The sequence below is a fragment of the Dipodomys merriami genome, unplaced genomic scaffold, assembly GCF_024711535.1.
Source record: "Dipodomys merriami isolate MVZ:Mamm:240054 unplaced genomic scaffold, mDipMer1.0.p SCAF_16, whole genome shotgun sequence".
NCBI lineage: Eukaryota > Metazoa > Chordata > Mammalia > Rodentia > Heteromyidae > Dipodomys > Dipodomys merriami.
Window position 1 is genome coordinate 25,739,707 of NW_027202937.1, and position 10,488 is coordinate 25,750,194.

Here is a 10,488-nt window from a genome sequence, read left to right on the forward strand (position 1 = left end):
TTAAAGCAACTGCTCAAGAAAAGCAAGGCATGGTGATGATCGCGCCCCTCTTCCCTTCCTCCCTCCCCCACCCAGCTGTTTGTTCAGTGTAGACCTCAGCCTACTGCATAGAGCTTCCCATGTTAGTCAGTCAATTTGTTAAGCCACATGCCAATCATCTTTGGAAACACCTGCACAGACATACCCAGAATGTGCCTTCTAAAATTTTACACATCTCTCAATCAAGCCAAATCGACAACCGAGATTAACCACCACAGACCTGATACTCAGAAAATGTTCACTGCCTGACCCACATAGAAGCCAGTACTAATGAAACCAATTTGTGGAAAGACAAAGGTAATCAATAGACAGAAGACATGCTCAAATCTGTCTCCCTCACAAGCAAGCAGCAACGTTTTTTCTTCCTTTCTTTTTGGTGCTAGTATTGGAGATTAAACTCATGGCCTGGGTACTTTCCCTGAGCTTTTGCACACAAGGCTAGCTCTCTACCACTTGAGCCACAGTTCCACTTCCAGATTTTTTGTGACTAATTACAAATAAGGAGTCTCAGGGATGTTTCTGCCTGGGCTGGCTTTGAACTGCCATTCTCAGCTCTCAGCCTCCTGAGTAGCTAGGATCACAGGTGTGAGCCACTGGTGCCCAGCAGCAAAAGCATTTAAGAGGATGTGTAAGAGGATATCATCTGATTGATTATAACGGGTATTTTCAGTCTCTCCATCATCCTGGTCCACCATGTAGTTCACTAAGTCTGCAAAGCCCTATTCTCAGTATTCAGGATCTGTTCCCTAAAGACTTTTGGGTTCACTGGCCTCACAATTTGAGTGGTAGATCTCTGTCTCTGAGCTCTGAACACAGTGTGATCCCCGCATATCAGTAACCTCAGTTTTCCATGGATGAGGCTCCAACCCTTGGAGTCATACTTAGCTCTTCTTCGTTCTTGAATCTCTAGAGCAGACACAATCAGTAACAAATTCATTTTTGCTCTTCCTTTCATAAGTCTCTCTCTTTCTTCTCTTCTGTTTCTCTCTCTCTCTCTTCTCTCTCCATCCCATTGGTTCTGTCACCATCCTACCCCAGCCTCAGGAAGTGGGATCCTCCCTAGCTCCCAGCCTCTAATCTTCTCACTCCAATGCTTTGTATTTTGCTGCCAAACTTGCCTTTGTCACACATCAGAAGCTCTTCTGGCTCAGGAATAAAGGAGGCTCATCTTTGTCATCCTATGTCTAAAAGGCACTGGCTATAGAAGGAGGGAGAGTACAAGTGAAAATGATTTTTAAAAAGATGAAAAATGTTAGAAATATCTGCTACATCCATCTACAGCCATTGCTATGAGCCTGCTAAATTTAGAAATCCCATTTGTCTCTACTATTATACAATATAGAGTCAGATCTTGGTATCATGGAGTTCTACATTGCAAATCCAATCAGCTACAAAATATCCAAATGTTCAAAATAAACAATTGCACCTGTGCTAAACATGTACAGATTTTACATTTTTTCCTAAACAATACAGTGTAACAATAATTGACCTATCATTTATATTTTGTTAATTATTATGAGTAATCTAGAGATAAAGTGCTAATTATGAGAGAATTGCACAGGTTGCATACAAATGTACATGTGTTTTCTTTAAGGGGCTTTTAAATTCATGGATTTGGGTATCCACAGGGGTTTTGAAACCAGTGCACACTGCAGATACCAAGGGGCAATAGTACACATAACCAGCTTCACCTGAGAATGCCAGAAATGAGAATTCCAATTCTAGAACATGCCAGAGTTCATATGTACATTGGCCAATGGCATGCTCTTTTCCATTGGCTTGTTTCTGCAATGATGGTTGCTGGAAGGGCTGAGAGGTGATAAGTGGCATGTTCGAGCCCGAGGGCATAGAGAAAGATTGTTCCCAGGATCACAAGAGGAACAGTCAAGAACTATAATTCTAACCTTTGCCCTACATGGTTCAGTGACTTGTGGGCTGGACGTAGGAAAGTGACATCTGTGATTTAGTCCATATGAGACGCTTGACCTCCCCAGCTTCATGCTTCAACAGGCTCAGTGTGGGGCTGAGGCCAGCAGAGCAGAGCAGGAAATGCAGAGTTGGGGAATGTTGACAGAAGAAACAATCTGCCTGTTTTTCTCTGGGTGCAAATTACAAAAAAAAAAAAAAAAAGCTTACCCTCCTACAGGTTGTTTTGTGGTTGGTTTTCTGCTTATATTAATTTTTAAAAACAAATTAATCTGCTTGATTTGATTTGTTCCAGAAGGATGCTTTCCTGAACAACAAGTGACACAATAAAACTATGCTCATCTGCCCTGGATTTGTTAAGAGACACCGTATCCACGCCTGTAGCCTGGGATTTCTGCAGCAGAGAGACTGAAGATGGCCAGCAGCTGACCCCATCACAGGCCTGGGATCTTGCCATCATAGGCCATGCTTGACAAGAAAAGGTGGCTGGGAATGAAGAAAGAACTTGTGAAATACAGGAGCTGTTTTCCTTGTCAATGGTTCCAGGTCCAAGCAAGCTATCTCTGGCATGTCTACCAACCCTTGCCTCCTGAGTCTAGTGTCTTCCTCTGATTCCCTGACTTCCATGGAGTTCCAAAACCTGAGACATTGAGAAAAACACTGAAAGACATCTCCAAATTGGATCATCCAAGGACAAAGATGTGGTGTTCTTCTGATCATTCAGCATCCATGTCAATCAAAGAAACACACATTGATGGCTAGTGTCCCTTCAATACACAGATCCATGATTCTAACATTGCCATTTTAACCATTACTTGACTATGAATGCTAATAAAGTATTTTATCTAATAAACTGATTGTTAACTAAATCATTAACAATTTATTTCACAAAATTTGTGTGTTGGAGACAATGGCATTCTGATAAACTAACTCTTTGAAGGAAACATCTTAACTTGTAGCATTTGCAGATTTTTATTATATCAATAATTCCATGGCCAATTTCTGACAATGGTGTTGAAGAGGGGATTGGGAAAACTAATAATTGAGGCCATCTTAGGCTGGTGCACACATACCACTGGTTGGGTACAGTTTGAAAGTCTTGTCAACACTGGATAAAATTGACTGCAATTCCTGTATCATGGTTTTAGTTTTTATTTTCAACTTTATTTGTGACCAAAGGATCTAGCCTGATAATGGCTCCATGAATATTTCGAAAGTGAGCACAAAAAGAAATAGATCCAATGACTGAAAACCAGATGAGATTCAATCATCTCGCTTATGGATCCCATAAGTTAAGAGTAATAGAAGTAGTCAGACATTCAGGGTTTTTTCCACATCACTGTAAGCACTCAACCACCTTACTACTGGAGGAGCATTGCTGACAGCAGCCCCATTTCCACCAAACATTTATTGAGCTATCTGCCAGGAAAGCAGCTCAGCCCACAGCACATGACAAGTATTCAATAAATGTTAATGAAATATGAATGTATTCTCTAATAGATTCCTGAATGCCAACCACTAAGACACTAATTTCTCTTGTGATCAAAGTCAAGCACATCCAATAGACCACTGGCCAGTGAAGTGGGGTAATCCATGAGAAAGTAGGTAAGCACCATCCTTACCAATAATGGCTGAACTCCTCCTGCTGATCCTCTAGGGCAAGGGCAAGCTTATCAACAGCAGAAGAGTTCCAGGAAGGCTGCACATACCTTTTTCTAGGAAAGCAACTTGAGTTATTAAAAAAAAACCACATTCAGAGAACATCATCATCTCTACTGACAAGCAGTAGTCTCTGAGCTCTTACATAGACTAAAATGTGTACAATGAGCTCATCATAGTTAAATAATTCACTTCTTCATCTTCAAAATAAGCCTGGTTTCCTGCCTTGTGGCATATAAACTGAAATTATGTATGGGGACTATCTCTGTGCCTAAAATATGAAATTTCCATAATTATTAAATACTGTGATGGTTGTTATTTGCTTAAGCCTCCACACCCCTTTTTAGTACCTTCTCAGTCCTTCCTATTGAATCCATGCAACTCAAAACACATCTATAAACACTTAACAAAAGTACTACTCTAAGAACTATGAAAAGTCCCATTCTGCCTTTCCCTCTGTATGGTGCCTGGGAAATGTTTTGTGGTAGGGATCCAAGATCCCCAACCTGTTGGCAGTAAGTACAATGTCCCTTAGCTGTTGGAATGTACAGAATGCTCACATCATCCATATTTTTAACCTTGTAGGCTGTGGTAGACAAGATGCCCACAACCCTAATCTCCATAGTCTACAACCATGTTACTTTCCATAGCAAAAGAGACTTGGTAAATGTAATTAAAACTCTTTAAGCTTTTTCATCTTCCAGCTTGGAGGAGGCAAACGTGCAACTTTCTTTATTCATCCCAAATCCGGGTTCATCTGCTACTAATCACTTCTACCATGTTGCCTAAGTTCGATCCCAATGAAAGTGAAGTATCTACCTGAGGTGCACTGGTGGCAAGGTCAGTCCCACTTCTTCCCTGACTCCCAAGATCAGCACTCTGGGTCTGTCTCCAAAAAGGTTAGTGATGACATCACCAAGGTGCCAGTGACAGGACCAGATAGAGATGGTACTTTCTGCCTCTGCCCTGATCATCAAAGCCCAAAAGGAGCCACCAAGAGGTAGGAAGAAACAGAAAAAACACTAAACACAATCTTCTGATGAGATTGTCAGCATTGTCTGGAACATGCAGCACTGATCTTTAGCCAGAGGACTTTCTGAACCATTAAGGAGGTCCTTGGTACTGCCCAATCTGTGGGGTATAATGTTGATAGCCACCACCCTCATGACATTGACAGTGGTACAGTGAAATGCCAGGCTAGTTAAGAAGCACAAGAGAAGCTATTTCAATAAAAGATCTGACCACCAAAAAAATATCTTTACATAAAATGATTAAGATTATCCTGGATTATCTGTGAGTCCAGTGTCACCATTGGAGTCTTCACAAGTGGTAACAGGAGAGCCAGAACCAGAGAAAGAGATATGACAGAAGCAGAGGTTGGAGTAGTGCAACCATGAGCCAAGGAATGGTGACCGCCCCTGGAAATTGGAAGAGGACAAAAATGGATCTAATCCAGAACTCCCAGAACCAGTCCTGCTAGTACCAGGACTTTAGTCCAGTGAACAGATTTTGAACTTCTGACCTCCAAAACTACAATTTAACTAATGGTTTAAAGTCATTACATGCTTGGATATCAATAGGAAATGAACACAAAGGTAAACAAACCCTGGAGAGGGGAAGAAAGGAGATATAGTCTCCTTATCATATGACTGTGATAACTCTGCAGATGAGAAATTTTTCAGAGCCAGATAGAACTGGTTATTAACGGGGCCTCAAATCTAAGATTACAAAGAAAAATCAGATGAACATAAAAGGAAGAAGGCAGGCAAGGGGATGTTAAGTGTAAGCCAAAGAATGGTAAGCCTTCTGTATTGTTGAACTCAGACTGTGTGTGTGTGTGTGTGTGTGTGTGTGTGTGTGTGTGTGTGCATGCATGCTCACACACGTGCATACACGCACACATTTTGTGTTCAAAAAAGCTCAGAGCAATCCTAAGTGAGCCCAAGAAGCTATGCAAAGGAATTAAAGAATTAGGAAACAATGATCTCAACTGAATTATGGCCTGATCTTCCAAGAAGGAACAATAAAAATGGCCAATTAGAATGCATGAGAGATTTTCTAAAGACACTGAAGGTCATTTGGTAAGACATAACTCCTCCTGGCCAAGACACTGGAGCTCCCTTATGACCTTGCGGGAGTCCCCTGAGGTTCTCTGATCTGCCAGCCCCACTATACAATGTTTGAGCTACATTTGTAAACTACAGAAGGACAAGGGTCATCGGCAAGTATCTGGTGTGTCCTAGTGTACTTGAATTGGCAAAGAGAACCAAAGAGAGCAGAGGGAGCTGCCATCTGGCTGACACCATGCGCTTCCATTTGGTTCATGTTGTCTCTACACAAAGCCTCTGCTTTCCTTGCTTCAAGCAAAATCCTTTTCAAGCAGAACTGTCAGTAGCTTTTCAGAGGACTTAGCCTAATCCCTATCCATTGGGCTAGCTTAGAAATCACATGGAATTAGCAATTACTAAGGACAATTTTTCAATAGATAGAGGTATAAATACAGAGATCCACACATTTGAGCATAAGGTACTTTGGGTATGAAACTGCTTAACAGTAGTAACTTCGTGAGTGGGATCTGAAAACTGACTTGGAGAGTTTGTACCTACTTCTTTGTTTTCAAGTGTTGGCTATTAAGGGCGCTTTTTGTGTGTGTGAATTGCTTCTGCTTTTCTTTTTTGAAATGAAAGAAATCTTTCCTTTTGGCAGATAGTAACAACACAGAGCAGAAAAGAGCAGGTTTGAACATATTCCTCGGACTTTTTAAACTAAGTCTTTTCTTCTGTAGTCAATTCATGCTGGATTGATGGAATGGCTAATGTGCAGGGTAGTATGGTTCTGGTTCAATGCTCCACTATAGGGTTTCTCAAAAAAAAATGTGCAAATGGATTACCTACAAACTTAGAAGATTGTTCCATATCTTAGCTATGGTAAATAAGGCTGCAATAAACATAGTTGTGCTGGTAGCTTTAGTGTGGCCTTGTTTGTGAACATTTGGGTAAATGTCCAAAAGTGGATTGCTGGGTCATAGGGGTGGAGAGGAAGGGAAAAAAAAACAAATCGTTTAAATAGGGATACAGGTGGACCCATTGCAACAATGAGACCTACAAGTCATTGTTGAAAACGAACTTAACAACTTTGGGGGGGGAGGAGGGTTGGGTGGGGGCGGGGGTGGGGAGGATGGGATGGGAAGGGGAAACAAAGGAGGAGGCTACAATGCTTGATAAGAAATGTACTCATTATCTGGCCCATGTAATTGTAACCCCTCTGTACAGTATTTTCACAATAAAAATAAATAAATAAATAAATAAATAAATAAATAAATAAATAAATAAATAAATAAATAGAAGATTGTAGGTGCTGATTTGGTAAGTCTAGGTTGGACTCTTTTTAATTTTTCTTAAGGGATTTTTTTCTTGATAAGAAATGTACTCATAGCCGGGCGCTGGTGGCTCACGCCTGTAATCCTAGCTACTCAAGAGGCTGAGATCTGAGGATTGCGGTTCAAAGCCAGCCCGGGCAGGAGAGACCGTGAGACTCCTATCTCCAATAAACCACCAGAAAACCGGAAGTGGCGCTGTAGCTCAAGTGGTAGAGCACTCGCCTTGAGCTGAAGAGCTGAGGGACAGCGCCCAGGCCCAGAGTTCAAGTCCCACGACCGACAAAAAAAAAAAAAAAAAAAAAGAAATGTACTCATTACCTTGCTCATGTGATTGTAACCCCTCTGTACAGTATTTTCACAATTTAAAAAAAAACTTATTTAAAAAAAGAGCCCAGATCACATGGAATAAGCAACTACTAAGGACAATTTTTCAATAGATAGAGGTATAAATACAGAGATCCACACATTTGAGCATAAGGTACTTTGGGTATGTGCTTTCTTTTTTTTACGTTGAGGGAGTAGGAGATCGCACTGAGATTTGAACTCCAAACTTTGCGCTCACCAGGCTATTCTACCATTTGAGCCACACTTTCAGTTCTACTTTTTTGCTTACTATTTTGGAAATGGAATCTAGCAAATGCTTCTGCTTTATGTTGATTTCAAGCTATGATCCTTTGGATCTCAGACTCCTAAGTAGCTAGGGTTATGGCATATTCAACCTGACCTAGCTTCATGCTTTCTGTATGAGTCAGCATTCCACAAGTGTAAGAATCTACCTGAGATAATCACCTTAAAAGGAATTGGTGACTGAGGTTCCACTCAGCCATTAGTTGGCTTGTTGCTTTGGGCCTGGGGTAAAGCAGTTCATGATGGCGGGAAGGCATGTGGCAGAGCAAAGCTTCTCAGCCTACAGTGGCTGGGAAGCAAAGGGAGAGAAAGAAAGGGAGCTAGGATCCCTATTCCCCTTCAGTATAACCTAACTTCCTACTAATAGGACCCACGTCCTAAAGTCTCCCCTTCCCCAAAACAGCACAGACTGGTAACTCAGCCTTCTGCCTACAGACCTATTGAGGACCTTTAAGATCCAAACTATACTATTGTCTTTTGTACAGTCCTAACATAGACCGCCACAGGTTTATGAACTTCAAATCAGTAAACCAGAAGCTCCCCAAAGATAGGCCCTGGGTCAGCCCAAGACCACACAGGGCACACCAAACCAGATCAAATCATGACCCCAGGGCCACAAGGCTCTCTGGAGTCATTTCTACCTGAGGTCCACTAATCTCAACAGTAGACTACGCTGGAAAGGGTTACTAGGAACACAAACTCTCACCACTGAATCACCGCTTCTTAACCATCGTTTACCCTTAAATGGAAAGGCTTGCTCGGGAAATCCCCAGGGAACTTCTTCCTCTGGCTCTTGCTGTGGTCACTGCTGTTACCACCAATGTTACAGTAAGGGCTGTGATGCCAGGCATCCGGAATGCTTTTCCCAATACCAGGATGTTCAATTCTTCACAGTCAACCTTCAACGAGAATCTCTAGTATTTTGAAAGCAACATGCTTATTTAAAAAAAAAAATCAAATACTAGGTTATCAGCCAACATCCAAGGGCATTTTTTTCACCCTGAATTGTACATGCCAACACTAACCAAACCACTTGGTTATGTTTTCCTGTTTTATTACTGGCATGCAAACAATACAAGCATCTGAGTTTTTGCCATAGATAGAGTTTCACCCTTAACCAAGACAAAGGATCAAAACAGGCTTTGTTCTAGGACTCTCTGTTCTACGGCCAGGGAGTTCTTGTAGGATTTGTACTTGCCGATCCTGGAAGTGCAAATTGGGTTCCTTAAGTCCCCAGTAGACTTGTTCCTGTAACAAAGCCTTGAATACGAACTTGCTGTCCACAGTGTTATCTGTGCCATTGCTTCACTATAAGCCCTGACATAAAAACATACCATCCTTGGTGTGGGGCAGGACTACAGAGGTCAAGTCTCTGTTTCCATGTGTCACTGGGATTCTTATTAGTTGTTTCAGGGGATATCAGAAGTCCATTTCAGGGGATATCAGAAGTCCATTTCACAGAAGCTTTTTGTGGTTTGGTCATGGGGCTTGAACTGAGGACCTGGGCACTGTCCCTGAGCTCTTTTTTGCTCCAGGCTACCACTCTGTGACTTCAAGCCACAGCTCCACTTCTGTTTTGTAAGCGGGTAATTGGAGATAAAAAGTCTCACAGGGACTTTCTTTGGCAGGGCTGGCTTTGTACCGCCATCTTCACATCACAGCCTTCTGAGCAGCTAGGATTACCAGTGTGAGCCACCCACACCCAACACAGAAGCAAGTTTTAACAGACTTTGGAAATCACTGGATACCAGCTTTTCAGTTCCCAGGTGAGAAACTCATAACCAAGAGAAGTGAGGTGTCTGAGTTCATCTGGACAGTTTGTAACAGAGCCAGAGCCAAGCTCCTAGTCTTCAGGTCCCCAGCTCATGCTGGACCACTGGCCTCAGATCAGATCACAGCTGGCATCAACAGGTGACCCATCCCATACAGACATAGTGGCATTTCAACTATACCTCGAAGTCAGAGCTATCCCTGGACCCTTACTGGGAATATTTTGAAATAGCATCTATCTAAAAATAAACACTATCTGACTCTCTATTGCCATTTTAACAGCCAAGGAAAACCTCACTGGATTGAATAACTGACTGTATCTAGCATTGTATCTAACATCTTTTGATGCAGTATTTCCTGAGTCTTCTTTGCCTCGTGTATAAAATAGTATCAGTAATCGGTCCTTGAAAGACTATTAAGGAGGTGATTTTAGAAAATAGTTTGTTCTGACAGTCATTGAATAAGTATGATATCTACATAATCAGACTTAGTTTATGCTCCATAACTTACTGGACAAAACATTTGGAAATACGCTTTAACTACTCTAGCCCTAAATTTTATACCTTCAGAATACATTCAGGAATGTTTTCTAACTATGTGCATTGTTTGATGGGAGTGCCAATAAAAATCACTATACTGAGTGGTTGTGTGTGTTTGTGCCACAGTTCACTTGTGTTTCCATTCATCTTTGTGACCCTTTCCTTGATTGTTTTCTTTTTTTTTTTTAAACATTCAATATTCTTTTTTTTTTTTTTTTTTTTTGTCGGTCGTGGGGCTTGAACTCTGGGCCTGGGCGCTGTCCCTCAGCTCTTCAGCTCAAGGCGAGCGCTCTACCACTTGAGCTACAGCACCACTTCCCTTGATTGTTTTCTTTCAGAGAGTGTTCTGTTGAGCAGTCTATAAGTTCCTGAGTATATTCCTTCACCAGGTCTAATCTGCCATCCAGTGTCATTTTATCTCAGACATTGTATTTTTCATATCTTAATTGTTGATTTGGATTCTTTGAATATATAAATTTCCCATTTCTCCTTAGTATTATTGTGCTTTCTTCTCTACAATACATATTTTAATATCTCTGGCATTTCTTG

The 10,488-nt window shown here is 41.4% G+C and overlaps 1 pseudogene; it reads left to right on the forward strand.

The window, feature by feature from the left end:
* The first annotated feature begins 4,402 nt into the window (after positions 1–4,402).
* LOC138827873 (large ribosomal subunit protein uL11-like) lies at positions 4,403–4,829 on the forward strand (annotated as a pseudogene).
* Positions 4,830–10,488: the final 5,659 nt, after the last annotated feature.